This window comes from Leptosomus discolor, chromosome 7 (genome assembly GCF_034619465.1).
Source record: "Leptosomus discolor isolate bLepDis1 chromosome 7, bLepDis1.hap2, whole genome shotgun sequence".
In the NCBI taxonomy this organism is placed as follows: Eukaryota; Metazoa; Chordata; class Aves; order Leptosomiformes; family Leptosomidae; genus Leptosomus; species Leptosomus discolor.
In genome coordinates this window covers 15,010,647-15,031,626 of record NC_141397.1, presented here as the reverse complement: position 1 = coordinate 15,031,626, position 20,980 = coordinate 15,010,647, and positions in this window count along the sequence as shown.

Genomic DNA, 20,980 nt, shown 5'->3' with positions numbered 1-20,980 from the left:
TGCCCTATAGGTGCTTATGTGCTTCTATTGCTTGCAAAAGAAACCTACGGAGTCTTATTCAGAGTTAGATACGTAATTCCGGATTACTTAATTACAGCTGGTTAATTCCACACCATGTGTCCACTGCTCCACAATAAATATAAGGTAATTTGAAATAATAGGATTGAGACATGTAGGTTTTCATTGCGACTCCCCATTCATTACCTGATCCACTGGACCACTAAGCCAGAAAATGCAACTGCTGTAAAAGCAACAACAACTGAAGAAGCTTCAGTTTCAGTTTCATTAAATATTGCTGAAGAAGTCATGCGTGTGACTTCTCCCTGCTCGGTAACATGGTGAATCTAAATCCGAAGATGCGCAGCCACTGACTGAGAAATGTGGCTGACAAAAAGAGCAAGTAGCTGTTTGCTCATAAACATTTTGAGGCTACTGCGAGAAGAAGGGCATGAGTCCTCAGAAAATTCTGTGCTTGCTTGAGGAGCTCAGATGCTAAGCTCTGTGTGGGATGAAGGGTTTTGCTAGGAAAGTCAGACTCAGGGCAAGATGTGGCTTTCAGCAAAGGATGTGGAAGGTAGGAAAAGCAAAAAGACCTACTGCCCTTCTCTATATGCTGATGTAGCTAGTGACTTGGGGACCCAAAATTACGTTATAAAGTAAGAATTGTTGAAATATCACTCACATAAACAGTATTGTCATTGCCCTTTCTCTTGGATAGGAAGCCCCTAGATGCAGGAGAGTAGGAGGAGAAGGATTGTTTTGCAGCCACAGTAAATGTTGAGCATCTCTCAGATTCGTATCTGCTATTTTGTTCCAAATATTTCTGCATTTGTTATTTTCCATCCTTAATATTATTCTGCCAGTCCTACTAATAAGTTTGCTCATTTATGTCTGTATTTTGGGAAAAAACTTGATAAATAAAAAAAACTTACATGACCATTTCCACTGAATCAAATAAGTTTGGTTGTATAAGTTGCTTTTGCAAAGGATTTAGGAATGTACTTATTGTGACTCCATGCACATATGGATGCGTGGAGTATCTTATACCTCTACTCCCCCAGGAGAATGACTGATTCATTTGCAACAACTGGTGGGAGGCTGGAGGTAGACCAGTTGGTCAGATTGTTACTGGGCTGCCTCTCAGTCATGCTGGTAAAACACCTCACTAGGGCAGGATGGAGCTTTGGCTTGGCCTAATTCTACTTTTTCATTGCATTTTCCACAGATGCCTCCTGAGAAAAGCTTTGTCCTTTCCTTGTGCTCGGCACTGTAAACTAAAAAGGTCCTAGCAAACTATATCATTCTCATGAGTGTGATCAAACTCTCCTTTATACCAATGCAATGTCATTTAGGTCTAGAATAAATAGAAATTAAACAGTGCTGGAGAAATATTTGCAGGACTGGCTAAAAATTTATGTGAGTAATGTACTATAAAATATGTATTTTAATATTTGGTCTATTTACTACTTAGGCCAAGAAATATATAAAAAAAATTGGCTCACTTAAACACTTGGAGGTTGCCAAAATACAAGCCTGTTTCATGTCCAAAAGTATGGGCACCCTTGGGGATCTAGGTAAATGTGCATAAATCAAAATGAGAGGCCATTATTGCAGATAAAACAGTGGCGAGAAACACTGTGCATACAACTGGGACAGTTCTTGGCGGGTATTATATTTAATAACAATGCTTTCAGTCGAGAAATGTATGTTTTAGGCTATTGGCCCTGCACACTACATCTAACATAAGTGATATATTATTAAACTGGATTTCTGTTTTATTGGACTGTAAAGTTTATTCAGAAAACAGTTTAAACTGAGCATGCTTCCTTTCCTTGCTTGTGACTAGCTTCACGTTCTTGTGCCAGCACAGTCACGGAGGCCAACATTTAATGCGGCATTTTGATTCTTTTATAGAGAGAGGAAACTATATGTAATTTACATGAATTCTTAGTTTCTATTGCAAGCTGTAAAAGAAAAAAAAAAAGAGAGATTATTGTCTTGGGTTGGGTTTTTTTTTGTGAGTATGTTTGCCAGATTGTAGCAAGACATATGTGCCATGGAGGGAAAAACTTCACAGCTTGAAAAAAGGCAGCATCTGAGTGGGTTTTATTCCTCACTCAAAAGTAAACAGTTTTCACAATTAACCCCACTGCTCTGTTTATACATCAAGTAAAATGTGGGGAGTACACACAGTTGTTCTCATTAATTTTTGATAAGCAATAGCGACTTAAAAATATTACTGCATGGTTTATGCATTACCAGCTCTTGAATTAAATGCGAAACATATGCAGAAACAGACTTTCAGTCTTGCTCTATGACAAAAGAGGTGGGAAGCCATGGAATAAATACGTTCAGACTTATATGTTATATTGGAGTTCCTTTCTCTCTTTGTTGGTGTTTCTTGACAATACAGACCCATAAAACAGACCGTGCTTCTATGCTGCCTCTTCCACTGGATGCTAATCATCACATATGCTACAAGGAAAGAAACACAGTAAGAAAACGTGTACATAAAACATGCCATTACTACCACATGGCTATAGAAACAAACAAGCCCTCACAGCATATCTTGGCATTCAGTATGTTGTTATAGCTAAGAATTTGCCAACATTAAGGCCTTTTATAGGAAATTACTTGCCTGCAACTCCTTGTCAAATATATATGGCCTAATGTTGAATGTAATGCCATGAATTTAGGTATTTAAATGATCCTTTACCTGGGCATTCTGTATTTTTTGTTTTCATTTCTGAAGGAGAGATAGGCATACCATTTGGCTGCTCTCATTTGATGATTTTAAAGGTATCAAAATTAATCGCTGTTGTCTTTTAAAGCAGTGACACTGGTGTCATAAAAAACTATGGGTAATAATGTAACATACAGGTAATAAGCTGGAGCCTGGATACGTAGTGCTATACGTCTACTGATAGATGCTCTTTATGTCTTTATTTTATTGCCAAGTGAGATGATTTTCAAAAATAGGACCCTGATGTACTCTGTAGTCATGCAAATCAGACCAATTATTTGTCACTTAGTTGCTCTGAAGCTTATATTGGGTTACATGTTTCTAAAAATGAGACTAATGGAAAAAATTATAAAAGTCACCTGAGAAGTCTGAAGTAGGAGGACTGAGAATTTTATTTAGATATGTGTGTACCTACATCCCCATCACGAGACTGAATCTAGTTGTTTCCAGAACATCATCTCTTAATTTTCATTAGCCTCACAAAAGTGAGGCTTATTTAGCAGCAAATAATGATTTACTAGTCCATTCCGGTCCGCCAGTCTTCAAGATATATACACAGTGTTGTCCTGTGCAAAATTAGTATTTGCCAAAAGCTGCCACATACAGTATCTGAGAAACTATCCAGTTTTTCCTTTCAGGTTAGCTGAGTCTGAATTGAAATAATCAAGGAGTGGCAAGTATTGCTAAACCAGTTTTTTCCAAGTGTATGCTAGTCTAACAAGTGCTGTCCCTTGACTGTGCTCTCCCCCTCATGCCTGTTAATACAACCTGCCCTCAGTGCAGATCAAGCACATGTACAATCCTCTCAGGGCATTGCCTTCCAAGTTTTGTACCATTGGCTCTACTCAGCATCTGCTGCTGTGAGTGGCAAAACGGACTTTGACTGTAATGAGACGATACCAGAACTGAAGTTTAACCATTAAATGCTGAGAACAGGGAGATGCATATGGATGAAGAACAGGTGGATGACAAGTAGAGAGGTGATACCTTCTCTGCCTTCTCTCATCTCAAGCAATGCAGCCAAAGTTTCCAGCCAGGAGGGGGCTGCTCCTTACTTGAGGCTCCAGCATGACTGTTCACCTTGCATGAAGCTCACACCATGCAAAGCTGGAGTGAAGCAGAATTGTAATAGGTGGCTTGGCTCTGAGTGATCGCTGTACTAAATGAAGATCAAGTAAACAATATTTTTAGTTCAACTGTTAAGAGTTAAGAGCCCCACTGTGACTTAAATTCTCCAGAAACACAAGCAGAGGTAAAGACAGCATTACTTGGAATGATGAAGATAGCTTTCCAGCAAAAAGAAAATTAATCAGAAATTTATTTCTCATAATAGCAGTTTCTAAAGTAACAGAGATTTTTCATTGTTTTCAGTTAAGCTCCAGCAAAAGACACAATGCAGCTATTGCAGACCCTGGAAGAGTATGTTTTAAAATCAGACTGCAGGAAAATGTGGATATGTAGAAGAGATACTGGAAAAAAAAGAAAAAACATCTTACAGTTTAAGGAACTGTTCAAAGAGCTGCATGCACAAACCAAAACAACTTCTGACATTTGGGAAAAAGTACAAAATTACATGACTTTGCTGGAACAAGTGAGCAACTGAGTCAAGACAAAAACATTGGCACCAGCATTGCTACCTCAGAGGAATTACTCATAGAAAGAGCAGGCAGTGGTACAGTGAGTGATAACTGGTCACTCAACCTGAAACAACTCATGTATCTGTTACTTTAAGTTGTAGACCATACACAAGTTAGCATGGTTCACAAAACGGGTCCCTAATATTGTAAGGAAAACAATGGGGAACAGAAATTAAACTAATTCATCCTAAAAAACCCAATTGTTCAGACACATAAAGTATTTTATTTTTTTTAATTTTTTTTTTTTTTCCTGACAGGTACAAATGCAACGTTTAAAAATAGAGTTTTGGAAGAAATACCGATACTTCAGATATGCACTCCAGTGCGTATCTGCAAAGTAAAGTTGAAAGATAAAATACCAATATCAGTCCAGTAAATCTTGTTTGATCTCAGATGAGATCTGGATAATAATTTCTGGAGATAAATTTGAATATTAGACATGATACAAAATAGGGACAGTGCGTTCTGAAACCTTATTATCACTGCAAGGGGTTGTTCTCAGAACTCGGTGAGATTTTGTGTAGGAACACCTCAGGTTTTAATGGAAGATATGTGGAAAAGAGCACATGAGACATAGATGCAGTTAAAAGAAATGTTAAGAGGAGGGCTGGAGAAATTTTAGTGTCCTCAGAGGAACATTAGGGAAACTTTTATTTCATATGCAAAACTGCAGGTCAGGTCAAGAGAAAAAGCACATTTTCGTAGTAAATTTGGAATAGATCAAATTATTTTGCCTGTGAAAAATCGTCATGAACAATGATTCTTATTTTTATTACATGATCTTACTAAAAAATAACATATCTTAACGCATGCTTATGTGTAACGTACTAACTTTTCCTCAGGTGACAGACTTTACGTAATATTGAAAATTTTTCAGTGGATCTAAGCAGTTTGCAATGAAATAAAAATTTAAAATATTGCAACTTCATAAAATGACTGCTAATAAAGGCTTTTGAATCAGTCTAAGATGCAATACAGTTAAAATACAAAATGTCTCATGTCCAGATGGCATGTACCCTTGACATTTAGTTTCAGTTTATGTACAAAAACAAGAACTGCTTCTCTCCTGGACACTGATGTCAAAATCATCAGGAATTTCTGACAGACAAAAAAAGCAAAATAAGAAGAAAATCAATGCAATTTGACATCTTAAGTGCTACCATCACCTCCAGAAAATGATACAAAGCCTATCTATGGTAACAAATACGGTTAACGGACAGCAGAGATGTTGCAAATGTGGGTCATGCTCATTTTAGGTTGACTTCCCTGGCAGACACAAGTTATGGAGCCATTTTCAAGCCCTAGACAATAGGAATATAAAGGCCATATGTGTGTCATTTGCCCAGAAAGGTCTGAGATGGGCAAGAGCTTCAACAGGCAAAGACAGATGGTCACCCATCATAACTAAGATAACATGCTCGTTGTTTTCTGATGGCAGAGGCCTGTATTTCAGGGTAGATGTACCTGACAACAATGCTTCCCTCAGAGTCTGACTGATCACCCTTAGGCAGTGTTAGCACATTAATCGTAAATGTTTGGAATACTGTGTGGGACTAACAGTTTTAATCCCTGTAAATGGCACAGGGTGTTCGCAGAATGATATGCCATAGGGAAAAGGAGTCTCTCTAAAAAACTTTCTACTGGCAGCTTCTGCTCTCACAGAAGTACATTGTTGGCCTTAACTTCAGCCATTTGAATTTCACTCTTTGTGATTTTTAATTTAAATAAAACCCAGTCATCTGCTGCCATCTTTTTTACAGCAAGACCTTGCTAAGTGTCTAGATAACAGCTCAGTAAGAGATCTTTCTGTTAAATGTACTTTATATACACATGGGTAGGTCTCCTTCAAGCTCCACAATTTAATTTACTCCACACTACAGTAATTCAATCTGATCCCCATTCAGTTACAGGGCTTGTCAGTGTACCATTGACAGTATTTCCATGTTTGTCAGAACGCTTGTTAATCTACTCGCATAATGCCTCACAGATTTACTGAGACTGCCTTTTCAATATGACTTGAGTGACTATACCTACGGGAATGCTTGAAAAAATTATAAACTCTGACGTTTTTCTGTTGCATTCAGACTGGATTTGTGAAGACTGTTCTTGCTTGATTATTTATCTTAATTCCTAAGGTATTTGGAAAGCAAGGATTTATTTTAGGATCACACATCTTTGTTATAGTAATATTGTTACTCTTGTTTTACAATAGCTGTGAAGAATCACTCAGGCAATCATTGGAATTGTTCATGTGTTTATCTTCAATCTGCTACTCTATTAGTTAATACTGACTTATTTGTTAGTACTCTTAAGTCATAGGGCTGCCCATCATTTCTGTTAAAATATAGAATAGGACCCAGTGGCACCATTACTCTAAACTTTATACTTGGTGTTCAAGGATTTGATATGTCTCAGCTTGTTGCTAAGTCAACATACATGGATCTTGGAAGTGGATTTTCTTCACCTGTCCTGCCATCTTATCAGTCCAATAAGCTTATTTCCATCCCACAAAACACTCTCTTGCAATATTTATACAGCTCTTCAGACTTATGCAATCTATTTTCTGCCGTTGTGCATGTAATCATGAAGTTTGAAGAGTCCGCTAGTCTTATTAAAGAAATACATTCTTTTAATCTGTGACAGTGATCTCCTTTTGGTAATTTTTTGTTGTGTCAATAGATTACATGTAACATACAAAACATATGCCTAAACTGTGCTTCCTCCTGGGGCGTATGATCACAGAGTCAAAGAAAAAATGCCACTGTTAAGCAACATATGTTTTATGCATACTTTTACAGGTATTGCATTAATCTTGTATTTGAATAATTGATATAATGCATATATATGAGTGGGAGGGGAACCAAATCAAGGTAAAACTCAACAGCTGTTCCTCTGTCAACTCAGAACAACTGACTCCAGAAAAAATGGAAATATTGTGATCTGAGAATATCGGCACATATGGTAACCACATGGCTAAATAACATGAGCTAACATGTTTTATCAGGGTTTGTTAAGCAGTATTTCAGGAGAGTTTGTTTTCTTTCTGAACACCTCACGGTCCCTGCACCCTCACTTTGGTTGAGAAAGACAAATCCTTCAGTGGCTGAATGGAGACATAGGTAGCCAAATTGTGGGAAGCAGTTTGTCCATCCTGTGAGAAATTCTGAGATCTAAGCATTTTTCACAAAGTCAAAACACAAAATTTCAAGATGGGAGAATGTAAAGGTTTTGTTACAAATAAACATTATGAAATTTATTATTTTGACGTAAATCTTCATTTTTACATTTTAAAATAATATGTATTTTGGAACAGCTACCCAAATTCATTGATATTAAACTATGAGACTTTTAAAATGTAGAAATATCAAAATGGGATTTTGTTTTATTTATCTCATTGGTCCACCCTAAGATTATAAGCCAAAAACTATGAATTACAAAGAAACTGATCATCCAAAGTGTTGTAAAATTAACATAGCCCCCTACCTTGAAGAAATTAGCAAAGCAATTGAAATCATAAAGAATGCTAAAGCTCCTGGATCCCACAGAGACTTTTAAATTTGGAGACATGAATCATATTTAAATATGGAGTTAATTATACAAATTCTTTAGCAACATATGGAAAACTGAATGGTAATTATAGTTCATTACTATCTACATCAGTAAAGGCAACAGTTCAGATTTGGCAGTTACCTCTCACATCAGCATGCATGGTGTCTGGCAGCCTAAGCAAACATAAGATTTCATCACTGGCTGCACAACTCCATCAGCTGTAAACTATCTAAGTAGTTGTGTGATCCGAGGCACAAATAAAGTACATCTGGTGGACTATTTGTAGTTAACAGCTGCAAAGTAAACAGCACTGGATTCCTAATACTTTCCGCAGCATACTGAAGAACAATGGCTGAAAACATGAAATGTTGTCAGTAGAACTGGAGTCTGGCTACTGCCATCTAATCTGTAATTCCAATCCAATTCCTAATTTAATCCAATTATAAATGACATTCATATGACCAAACGTAGATCTCTACAGTGTAGAATCAGTCAATATAGTCATTAGAGGGTAGGGTGATGTCTGCCTAGCCTGCTATAAACATCATCTTAAAGATACAGTGAACGATGTTTTGATTTCATTTACTACATATACTAGCCAAAATTTTACTGTTAAATACAGTAAATGTACTTTTACAATGTCTATCTTTGGTCATCATACACAGATTTTTCTATGCTTCTTTTGTTACATGTGATACAAGACCAAATTTTGTGACAGCTCAGCAGTTATGCCCTATTAATGGGATCTCAGTTCTGGCATGCAGATACATTTGTAGTTATCTGGGAACCTGATGGATTTAGCAGATGCAACAGAAATCCACGAGGTATGATCTGCTATGTGTTGAGGAATACATTTTAAAGAGCATACAGAGGGGAACATGCCATTGACTAAGGCAGCTAATTTGGGGAGCAGATACCCACAAAACCATGATGACAAAAAAAAAATCAAGAATGCCTGCACGAACCTGCAAGAAGAATCCAGAAGTGAAATTGGCAGGATACTATTGCAAGCTATCAAATAATTTTCTATATTGACTTTAAACTTCTGAAAAATGTTTTTTCAAGTAGCTGACATGGTATTAGCAGAGCTTGTACGTCTTTTGGCCATGCATCAGGAAGAGTTTAGAAGTGAATCAGAATCAAACTTCAAACCAGATCAAACAATTTAAAAACCTCTTGCTGTGAGGGTGCATGCAATAGGTTTGCTATCAATAACATATATGGATCCCAGACAAATTTCACCTGTAGTTTTTATATTCCCTATTGCATACTAGATGGCAGGATAACTTGAAGAATACAGAATTTCTGGAAAATTGAATCCACACGCACTGTAGCAAAACCATGGTGGGACAGTCATACACATAGAGCAGAAGACATCAAAATGCTAAAGCCATTGCTGCATGATCAACTGAGAAAGAGAACACAGAATTGAAGGGAACATATGAAGCCTTCTGCTTTAAAACACGAGCCTAAACAAAACTAATATAAAATGGGAGTCAGTACCTGGGAAATGGCAGCTGGTAGACCCCACCAGGACAAAGAAGTCAAACTCAGAGGAGCTCATATTGAAAAACAAAATCAAGAAAGAGTAGTGAAACTTGTTTTTCAGCTGGTAAGGATCTCAGGAAAAAAAAAAAAATGCAGTAGATTTTCTGCGTATTTTTCCTGTGTTTGCATGCTAACTTCACAGAAGGTTAAAGGATCAGTATAGTAGAAACAAGAAAGTTACAGGTTAATAATAGTTAAGAAAATATAAGGTGAGGGGATTTAGTGATTATATGTTGAATCACAGACAAAATGGCCATTATCTTGTAAATTGTTTTTTAACTTTCCCCAATTCAGCCCTTTTGTGCTCAGCCTGAGTCACTGTATGCCCACCTCCGAAAGCTTTGGGCTAACCAGTGAAATGCTCACTGCAGGCTGCTGCAAAGGATGCACAAAAGCGTCTGAACTCTTAACAACTTAAGGTTGTTAGACAAAGTGAATTATCTACCAAAGCATGTTAGATGTTGTTACATGTTGCAACGAGCTTATATGAGATTTGCAGTTTCATATGTCATACAATCTTTCATGCCTGCATGTTGTCATGAACACAGTATCATAAAAAAAGGTTTTAGTAAGGTTTACAAAGTTTTAATGGGATGGACTCCACAATTACTAAAGTATGAGCTGCACTTTCCAAGAGAAACTGAAGTAAAGAGAGCTTTGAAAAGGCACAAAGGTTTCATCAGCTTCAGAGATTCCGGTGTCCTCTGACTGCATATGTAGCTGATGAGGAAAAGACTGGGTTTTATTGATTGGCTGTTTTGAGTCGTATGTTAGAAGTCACAGTAGCCACACTGCCACTCATAGCAGCAAATAATGTAAATAGCAACTTTGGGTTTCAATAAATCCTACTTTTCTAATGAGGGAGGTACATATTTGAAAAATTTCTGACCTATTCTGTTTAGTCTAAGCTTTTGAGTTCACACAACGTCTTGCTTGTTCTTCAAGCAAGATATTTTTCTGCATGTGGACATTCTGTGGTATGGATGGTTGTTAATAACAGTTGACTAATCTCTAGAGCTCAACAAAAGAACATCCACTTTGCCCTTCAAAAAGCCATGCTTTCTCTCAATAATAAACATCCAAAATAACAGCATAATTGAATGAAATGCAAAGGAATTATTTATGTAATGGAGACATCTTGTTCTCATAAATTATTGAAGAAGAAATAGCTGACAACTTGTTGAATTTTCCTAGGGCTGTGCTGATTTTCTCTTTATCAACTTGATGTATGATTTATGAAAGTAGAAGCATCAGGGTAAAAGTGATAAGAGAACCTGGCTTGCATACTAATAAAGAAACTTCAGTGAAACCAATATTTAGAAGTTACAAATTAGGTCAAACTATTCTGAGTTTTGTTGTTGTTGGTTTTTTTTTTTTCAGTGCTTCAAACGTAAAATTCCAGGTGATTTTTTTTCTGCAAGCTGGTAGTAAAAAAAAAAAAAAAAGAAAGAAAGAAAGAAAAAAAACCCAGAGAACTACTGTAAGCCAGCCTTTTTCTATACTTATTTGGCGGTTCAAGATACCAAAGGGTCATGCTGGGCTCCATGCTACTGTACCACTTTCACTCGTATTTCTCCTCAATTTAATCTACAAAAATGTTATCTGTAAGTTATCACGGTACCACCTTTGAGCCCAAAGCAATGAACTGATAGCCAGTTCCAGGCTAAGCAAGACCACGTGTAGCTCTCAGAATGCATCAACATTGGGACATTAGCATTTGGAACTGTTCAAATAAAATTTTAAACTACAGTATTAGAAGAGTGGCAAGACCCTTAAAATTTGATATATTTAATATTTATAAACCCTCTTGCACTTCGGTTTTCAGAACACTGTATTTTACTACGTGTGGCAATATTATACCAATATCCTTCCATGTGCTTGCTTATTTCGCTTGGGAGGAAAATTACTGCACTGATGTATGACATAAAAGCTGTGTTCAGTAATTCATACAACAGAAACCCACAATCTTCATTATTTCAAAGTAAGTTCTAAAGGAAAAGAACCTCTCAGTTTTAGAAGAACTTCAAATTTTATCAGTACAACTTTGTGACCTCAAGCTCATTATTTTCTATAGGCAAAAATAAGCTGGAGGTGAGTAATATTGTCTGGCCTTTTCAAAAGTTATTTCTCCTTGCTGGACATCTATCTGGTACTCCGTGTTTTTATATATTACTATAAGAGGAAATGTACTTTTAAAAAACATAAGCAATATACAAGGGCAAATGTCATCTGTGTTTTCAGGGTTGCAGAAATGAGAAAACAAGAGAGTAAGTAGTTCACCCTAGTGTTCCACTTAAAGTTGGAGCTGGGTGGCAATGAGATGGCTGAAGTTTAGTGTGGACACAAACCCAGCGAAGACAGAGGACAGATGAAGATGACAAATTTCTTAGAGGCTTTTACTTGAGAAAATCCCTATGATCAAATGCAAAACTCATAGCCTAGCTTTGACTATGAACTACGAACAATCACTTGTTATTAGGTGTTATTAGGTGATCAGAATATTTTTTCCCACCCAGGCACATCCGAGAGGTAGCAGTTGTTTCTTTCAGCTGTGAACTTTACCACTCACTGTGATACATTCTATCAGCAGATTTCAAAACTGCATGGGGCCAAAAGAAGATGTAGGGGTTCAGGAGGAAGCAGTTTACTGTCCTGTGCCTCTCAAACAGAGCATCTTGGAGAACAGAGAAGGTATTGATGCAGAATGGCACCACGTTTCGCCTGCCAAGAAAGGCAAGAATCCCTTGGACACCAACCTGTATGAAAGGTGGCTTTTCTTATTTGTACCACAGCATCTAATGGAGGTGTTTGAACTGAAGTCCTGTCATGTTCAAAACCAAGGTTCTGTGAGCAAGTTACTCACAGTACGAATATTTGGACTCTTCACTTTTCTCTGCCTACAGACCTGATGACCTCCTACGAGCCACAAATGGTCTGATCCTCCTTAAGAGGAAAAACAGAAGATACATTTCTAGTTGTTGGTAAAATGTTCTCTTTTGAAAAATTTTGTTATGTGTAGTGGCTTGCTGAGATTTTAATGTTTCTGGATGGTCTACGTGTAAGAAACAAAATTAATTGCCAGGGCATAATTCACTATGATTTTTGTGAACAAACTTTTGGGATAGCTTTTCTATGTAGAGAAATACAAATAAATAAAGTAGTAGCACTTGCTACTTGCAACCTTATTTTGGATTTACCACTGAATAATTTTGCACAGGGGTGACAGAGTAAATACTGGGACATTTCAAACTGAATGTATAATTACCCTTGTGCTCATAGTGGCCTGTACTGCACATAAAAATATATAGCTTGGATAAAAAGACTTCAAGACACTCAGGTTTTATTTTGTTGATTACAATATGTTATAACTGTATTACTTTATAATCAGTAAATGTCAAAAAATGTTTAAGGCTTTGAATACGGATATCTTTATAGAGCAAGATAAACAATTAGCTGCATGAATTCAAAGCCTTACACATAATCCAGCAGCAGTAGGGAAAACAGAAACAAGATTCTTCTACATCAACAGAAGGAAGCCCTCACTTTCCTGTGCACTTGTTGTTCCCGGCAGTGCTGTCTGTCTGACAAACAGTAACACAGCCAGGTATCCAGAATATTTTGTGAGCTTTACGGGTGGGTGGAACTTGACATTGACCTCTTCACCAAGTGATAAGGACAGCATCACCAAGGAAGAAACTACATTTAATTGTAACTTTTCATCTGGAACAAGGGGAACAAAGGGAGGGTCTGCAAAACCTTCTGACAAGCGCAGAAGACGTGAAAAAATTAAATGTATGAGACATTTAACAGAAAAGGGAGGGAATTCAGTAGATGCCTTTGGAACTTAGCAAAAAAAAAAGCTAATGTGCAAGTTAAAAAACAAAACCCAAAGTGAAACAGAGAAAGGAAGAGGAACTGATGGCTATGGTTGACTTTGATGGTAGCAGTCCACTGATCTGGAAGAGTTGGAAACAGAGTGTTTAAGGTACATCAAGCGCTCTGAGCTCCTCAGAGGGGCTGGGCATGGTGAGGGTGGTGTATTTTGTTTCTGTCCTTCTATTTATTTGTGGGAAACTAAACTATGAAGAGGTGTGAGATAATAGCAACTACTTATAGTGCTAAAATGTGCAAAAGCTGGGCCAGATCTAAAACACTAAATGAAACAAATCAGTTTCTGCAGCTCAGACTGATTGCTGAACAGGAGTGAAATGGTACCCTAAAGGGAAAAATGGAGCAGTTCAATAACTTATTATTTTGGTCTAAAGCTTATAGAGGGTAAACAACATCCTGACACTGAGATCATAGCAGGGAACAAAAAGGCTACAAGAAATCAAGCTTGCTATAGCAAGCCATGTTAAATCAGAGTCCACAAACCAGCAAGGAGCTGTGTGGGCTGTGGTTTGCAACACAAGTCAAAACAATGTCAACATCTGGAAAGCAGGCTGCGCTCCTCGCCCAGTAAGTTTGCAGTGCCATCCAGAAAGTCTTGTCAAGAAGGAACTTCTACTGGGGAAGTTTCAGATCAAAGCAATTGTGAAAAAGGTTTGGCATCTTCTAAAGAAGCAGGATGGTCCTGTCAGAAGCCAGGGCCATCAAAAGGGCACTGGCCTGCTGGATTTAGACACCCTGAATGCAGAGCTGGAAAATAAATGAGCAGCTGAGTAGGCCAATTGGTTTGGAGTTCAGAGTAATAAGGAGAAGAAATACCCAAAGTCTTTGATCAGTTTGGTAAAGAAGAGGCTCAGCCCTATGCTTATCTGTAGGTTCATGCTGTTCTCCAGAATTAGGATCCTGCTTGACTGAAATCAAAGGATTTTTAGTTTCATGGAGCAAGTGGGCATTCTGAAGGATGCAGCTGTGCTACTCTAGTTCTCCTAAAGGGAACAGATGCTCTTCATTTCAGTGAAGACTTACTCACTTTCTTGTATCTTTACCACCTAAGAATGTGGTAAAATAATGGTATGCATAGCATCTAGAAAGTATACTATCTAGCCATAAATGGGGCTTTTGCATGCAACAGTGATGAATGGAAATACCTGCACAACATTTATGGCTGCTGAGCTAAGCCCAGCAGCAATATTGATAAATTGATTAATAAGATAGATTAATTATTAGGTTAAAAGGAATGTTTTATTTCTTGAGTTGTGTCATGGGCCTAATGGAAAAATACCTGTCAGTGCCTTTTCTATAGCTCTTGCCTTTGATAATTTAATTTTCTCCTATGAACGAAATGAGAACATAGAGAGTGACTTAATATATGTATTGGTGTTGTCAACCCTATATTTAAGTGTGTATAGAAATTCATATGTTGCACTAAATGATTGCTAAAAAGAACTCTTCATGAGATGTAATAAGTATACAAAAGATAAACCATTTGAAGCATAATTTTTATTATATTAGAAAAAAATAGTTGCAGTTTTCTAGTCCTTTATGGTTGCTTTGTTTAATTTACTTGTAAGTCAGAGCTGGTATAAAATATAGTAAGATAGCACAGTGAAGTTATAGCATGTTTTTTTTTAATTAATAATCTTATAAAATATGAATTAGCATGGTTAGCAACTCACTTGAAATCTAATTAACTTGCCTTAGCTATCTTGTTAGATGCCTGCAATACTAAAACATTTTTACAAGGTTAACATATTAATAAGATTGTGATTATGCATTTCTGCTCTTCTAATTATATTACAAAACTCAGTTTTTAGATGAGCATTAAACGTCAATTCAAAGTGCTGTCCTTTAGCAAATCATTTGATTGCTGACACAAAAAATCTGATTTAATTTGAAATTATTAAGTACTTTTAGATTTAATGTTCATTTCATATTTTAGTGTCACAGTATATAAAGACTCTTAAATACCTTTTAGATGTTTTTAAAGAAGGAGGCAAATGGTTGAGAAAGAAAGGACATTTGGCTAGTTCTCTTACCTTAGAGTGAAAACTAAGAAATTTGCTGTCCTAGCTCCACATGTTATCACAACTAGGTCTGCAGCCACAGGTGAAGTGAAACTCTCACTATTAAGGAGAGGCTGGGAGTACTAATCTCTTACTCCAATAAAGCACAAGCAATTGTAGTGTATCTTGTTCCTGGAAATCTTTTCATATAGATTTTGTAAGAACCACTCAGCTTAATTGTACTGTGCTTACCAGACAGCTGAAATACTTCCTTAAGACATGAAATATGTGTTCTTACGTGAACATCTGGGGTCTTCACATGAGATATGTGACTCTGAAACAGTGAAGTATCATATGTGTGATCTTCATAAAGTGATCATCTTAAGGAGTTAAATTAAATGAGCAAGTGTTGCACTAAAGTGATTGTTACCTCCTCCTTCTCCCCCTGTGGGACTGATTACAAGGGGCACTCTACTGTCTCAGTGAAACAACGGGTTTTATATAGGTCCAAGATTAGAAATGGTAGATCTCATAAATCAAAATTTTACCTTTCCTTGGAATTCCAATGGTAGAGTTCTCACATTAGAGAGAAGGTACCTCACAGTAGAGGTACTTCTCACATTTTTGTAATTAATTGTTTTGGGGATATCCTGAACATTGCTACAGACAAAAATATGGTCTAGAACTTTTATTCCATAGTCATTAGCTGTATTCAGTCAACAAGAAGAGAAATCTAGAACTTATCTTTATGTGTTAATGAAGCTGTGCTTAGTTTTCCTCAAGAACTGAGAGAATTCTTTTAGTGAGTACTCCTTTAGTGGGTACTATAATTATCTGTTATTTTGTAACAGATGAACCTGGTCCTCCAACTTGCATAGTTTCTTTGATTTCAGTGCAGCTATACCAATTTGTATCATGGATCATTCATTACAAATTTTTCAGATCTCTATTTCCTATGATGGATTTGCCTCCAATCAAACCTGTAAAATTTACACGTGCTCGGGTGTAGTGGTTTGAGCTGGCAAGAAAGCCCCACGCAGCCATTCGCTCACCCCTACCTCATCCCCTGAGGGATGGGGAGAAGAAAATGCAACCAAAAGGCTCGAGGGTTGAGAAAAAGGACAGTGAGGGCTCACTCACCAGTTATGGTCACGGGCAAAAGACAGACTCAACTTGGGGATAATGACATCAATTTAATGAACAACAACCACCATCAAGACTAATGAGAAATACAACCAGGTCTTAAAAACAACACACCTTCCCCTCACCCCTCCCATCTTCCCAGGCTCAGCTCTGCTCTCTCTTCCCCCCCAGCAGCACAGGGGGCAGGGAATGGGGGTCACAGTCAATCTGTCACAAGATGTCTCTTGCTGCTCCTTCACCCTCAGAGAGAGAGGTCCTGGCAGCCCTCCCCTGCCCCACTGTGAGGTCCCTCTCACAGCAGACAGCCCTCCATGAACCTCTCCCACGTGAGACCTCCCCGCAGGGCTGCAGGTCCCCACTAACCGCCCCAGCGCGGGTCCCTCCCAGGGCTCCCACCCTCCCAGCAACGGGCTGCTCCAGCGCGGGCTGCCTCGGAGCCACAGTCAGCTTTGGGCCCAGTCCCTGCTCCTCCAGCCTGGGGCCCTCCGTGGGCTGCAGGGCAACCTCTGGGCCACCACCCCACCACGGGCCGCATGGGAACCGCTGCTCCAGCACACCTCCCCCTCTCCTTCTTCCCTGACGTGGGTGTCCACAGGGCTCTTTCTCACATCCCTCTTCTCTCCTCCGTTCACCGACAAAGAAACAGTTCTTCCATTCTTAAATACAGTTATTCGCAGAGGGGTCAATTGGCCTGGAATTGGCCAGAGGCGGGTCCAAAATTGGAACGGCTTTGGGTTTCTAGAAGTCTCTTACAGGAGCCACCTCTGTAGCCCCCTCTCCTCTACCAAAACCCCACTAGACACCAACCCACCATATGGGGATACATTTGTACATATATCCCCAGCAAGTGTTATGACTGTGTGTATGAACAAGAAATAAATGAATGAACAGGGAAACTATTCCATCTTTTCTTTTTACATGCTTATTTTTAGGTTTTCAGTAAGAAACTGTGTTAAGCTTTTTCTAGTTTAATGAAGGATGTTATTATTTAAATGGTCCCAAAGTAACTATTTAATAAAAGTAATCATTTAAAGCTGAATGAATTTTCCATTAGAAAGCATATCTTTTCTGAAATTCCTCATAATGGTTATTTTCTGTTTCCAGTATCAATCTCAAACATTTCTGTATCTTACAGGAAAAACATATAAAGAATAAAGTTATACTCAAATTTACTTTAAGGGCTTGCAAAATTAAAGTGCACAGAAAATTGTTGAAGTTTTGTGTGCCTTTGTATAAGTAACAGAGAGCTGTGAAGAACAAGATAAAAGTAAGCTCATAAACTATAAATCTTCAATATTGCTGCTTAGTAATATGGCTACACATAGTTCTTGTGCAATTTATCTGGAAAACCTGATTAAAATGTACCGCAAAATGAAATGGCTGATGCCTAAAAATTTATGGGATGATACAGGGACACATTGCCTATATTTCCCTGTAGCACCAATTTCCACACAGAAAGAAATGGGTGTTGGTTTACTGTCATTGCCATAGCTGTGTGAAGTTAAGTTGCCTGGCTGTACGTTGCAGTTAATGTTTGTGCTTGCAGTCATGCATTATGTACAAGTACAGGTACTAATTTCACTAGGAGCAAGGCCTGACCTTTTGAAAAGTAGGTTTAACCTTAAAACAACTAAATTTTGATAGAAGGCATAGATGAAGATCTGTATGACAGCTGTAACTGACTGGGTTCTCCCTATCATCCAAACCCTATGGTATAGCAATTCAATACAGTAGTGACATGCTGATCATATTGATGATCCTAGGCATATTATTTTAGTAGAGACAGATGGATCTTTTCTCCTACACAGATAAAGGCTGTGAAATCCAAGGATTTCTCTTTCTGCATTTCAGAGTGGGGGAACCGAAAAGACACATCCCCTAGTAAGCAGATCACACTCATGAGTCATACACAACCATGAGTATCCATGTTTTCCTTCTATAGTGATAAATAAATGTCGTAAAGAAGATGACTGTGTAAGTAAAGAGTGGAGACAGAAGCAGCCCAAAATACAGAAAATCTTAGTCCAAGACAATCTTAACTGAGTCCCAAAAGTGCAGTTTACTTCAAATGGTCAGCTCTGTATTTACAGACATTTCTGTGTTTCAACATGTTTTGCATCTCAAAAGTGAGGGCTACACATGTCAAGCAGAGGAAGGCATGAAGTGGAAGTGGCTCAAAGTATGGAAAAACATATGGATGCTGCAGTAGAGAATCAAGCTGGGATACTGAAAGTACGCTGTGTATTCAATGAGCCAAAAGGTGTCTCACATTTCAGTTCAGGTCAGAAAAAAATAATTTCTTCTGGCTTCATTTCATTTACCAATGTGTTGCCAGTTGATCTTTTACTTTGTACTGTAGGTAAGAACAATTAACTCAGTGTGTTACAATCTTAATGTGTGCTCTGAGATCTATTTGTGTGTTTCATTGCAACTCCTGTAAGATACAGCAATTAAATAAGTCTTGTAGATGCACAGGTATGTTTCAGGTCCAAATGTGATCTAGCATTTCATTAAGCATACACAGTCTGTAAAGTTATCTTTCAAACGTGCTAGTATCTGATTTTATTTAGAACTAAATATGTTTCTGACCAAACAATCCTAAATATGCATTTAGTTTTTCTTAGGTAGGCCTAAGGATTTTGGTCCTCACCATATAGAAAGAATGGACAAGTACATCACAGAGAATAACCGGTGACTATACTCACTTTGAGCATAAATGCATACATTTTCCAGTGACAGTATAAAGGACATTTCACTGTCTATTCTATAGTTAAGAGGAGCTAACATTTATAAGTGATATGAGATCTAACTTTCCCATCTGTCTTCAGTCATCCTTTCATGTTTGTCTCTTGGGACATGTCATGTTTTTCATTCTTTGGTTTCCTTTTTTAAGTCCACAAACTAAAATTGACACATAAATTTTATTATTTTCTGGAGATTGTCATGTGATCAGAGTACTTCAGATTGTGGCAAGTGCTTACATTTATGCTAAACAGATATTAAGAATTATTTTTTAGAAAGGGAAAGGAAGAAAATAATAATAATAAGATATGGCCTCTCCATCAATCAAAATCCCATCTGATTAAAGAAGGGAGAACGCAGTTTCTTTGTGAACAGCCTTCACATGTTCCCCCTTTGATCCATACTGTGCACTGGTTTTGGAGTGTACTCTTAAAATAAAATCTGTCACAAAGGGGAAAAAAAAGAGTTCCCTTATCTCTGGACCACGTAACCCTAAAGATAAGAGAAAGTAAATTATTAATTAGGGAGTAAACTGTGCACTACTTGTTCAAGTAAGTTGTTCTTTACAAGAGGCCCTACCTAAGGGTCATTTACAAAGTACACATCCTATTTAGTATGAGTGAAGGGGTAAAAACCTTATCTTAAAGATATTGTGGGCTCACATACATTTTAATTCTAAGCTAGAATCTATCCTTCCTGTACTGATGGGTAGCATTTGTACAAGAAGCCTACTTGTTTTCATTAAGTCTGATGGCAAAAGTAGCTGGTCACATGATAGCATATATGATGATCCATCAGACAGCCTGCCTGTCTCTTTGGAACTCATCTCCAAGTTTTGATTTTTTCACATTCTCAAAATTTCTATTCTTAGCAAATATAACTGTCAAAATTAATGAGTTAAAAATGTCATGAAAGCTATGTGTAGGTATCAGTCTTTTTGGGTAAGCAATCATCTTTATAATTATTGATTAAGCAATTGCTGTGCAGAGCTCTTGACCTGAAAAGAAATTCAATTTTAAAAGAAAAATAAAATGTTAAGGAAGGTTGGTACTTAAAAAAGTGTACTAATCACATAAGCACAACATGCTACTGCACAGGGCAAGACTGAGAAACACAATAGGAGTTCAGCTTGTTTCAGCTCTAAGTTCTTCACTGACCCACACACAAGACGGGAGCAAACTGTAGAAATTAAGTCACATTGTGGAGAGGATTGTAAAGGAATATCTCAAGATGGTAGAGCCAAAATCAGAAAGGCCAAGTTAAAAACCAGATGCACTTCCAAGCTAAGTCAGGAATAACAAGGACTGCTTTAGAAGTGTATTAATAGTAAGAAGTAAAGTCTGCAGAAAGTTATATAGACCATCACTTTTAATTTCAGCAGCTATATTTTATCCCCCCCCCCGTAATATTTAGCACTATCCTCCCAATATTTAGCACTAAAATTATCTACCAGCAGAGAAAACATAAACATACATTAGGTCATAAACAGTTTCTGATTCAAAATCTCATTTGAACATTCTTTATTATTAATAGAATAATTCTGTTCAGCATTCATTAAATTTTTTGAGACAGACATGATATGTTTTTCCTCTATAGTAAGTAAATTCAATGGGAAATCACAGGTCCTTGTGCCACATGTGAATTAATCACAGGAAAATTCAAAGGCAAATTGGCTCTGAAATCTGTCACAATTGCTAAGGACAATAGTTCTTTTGCTTCTTCAAAAG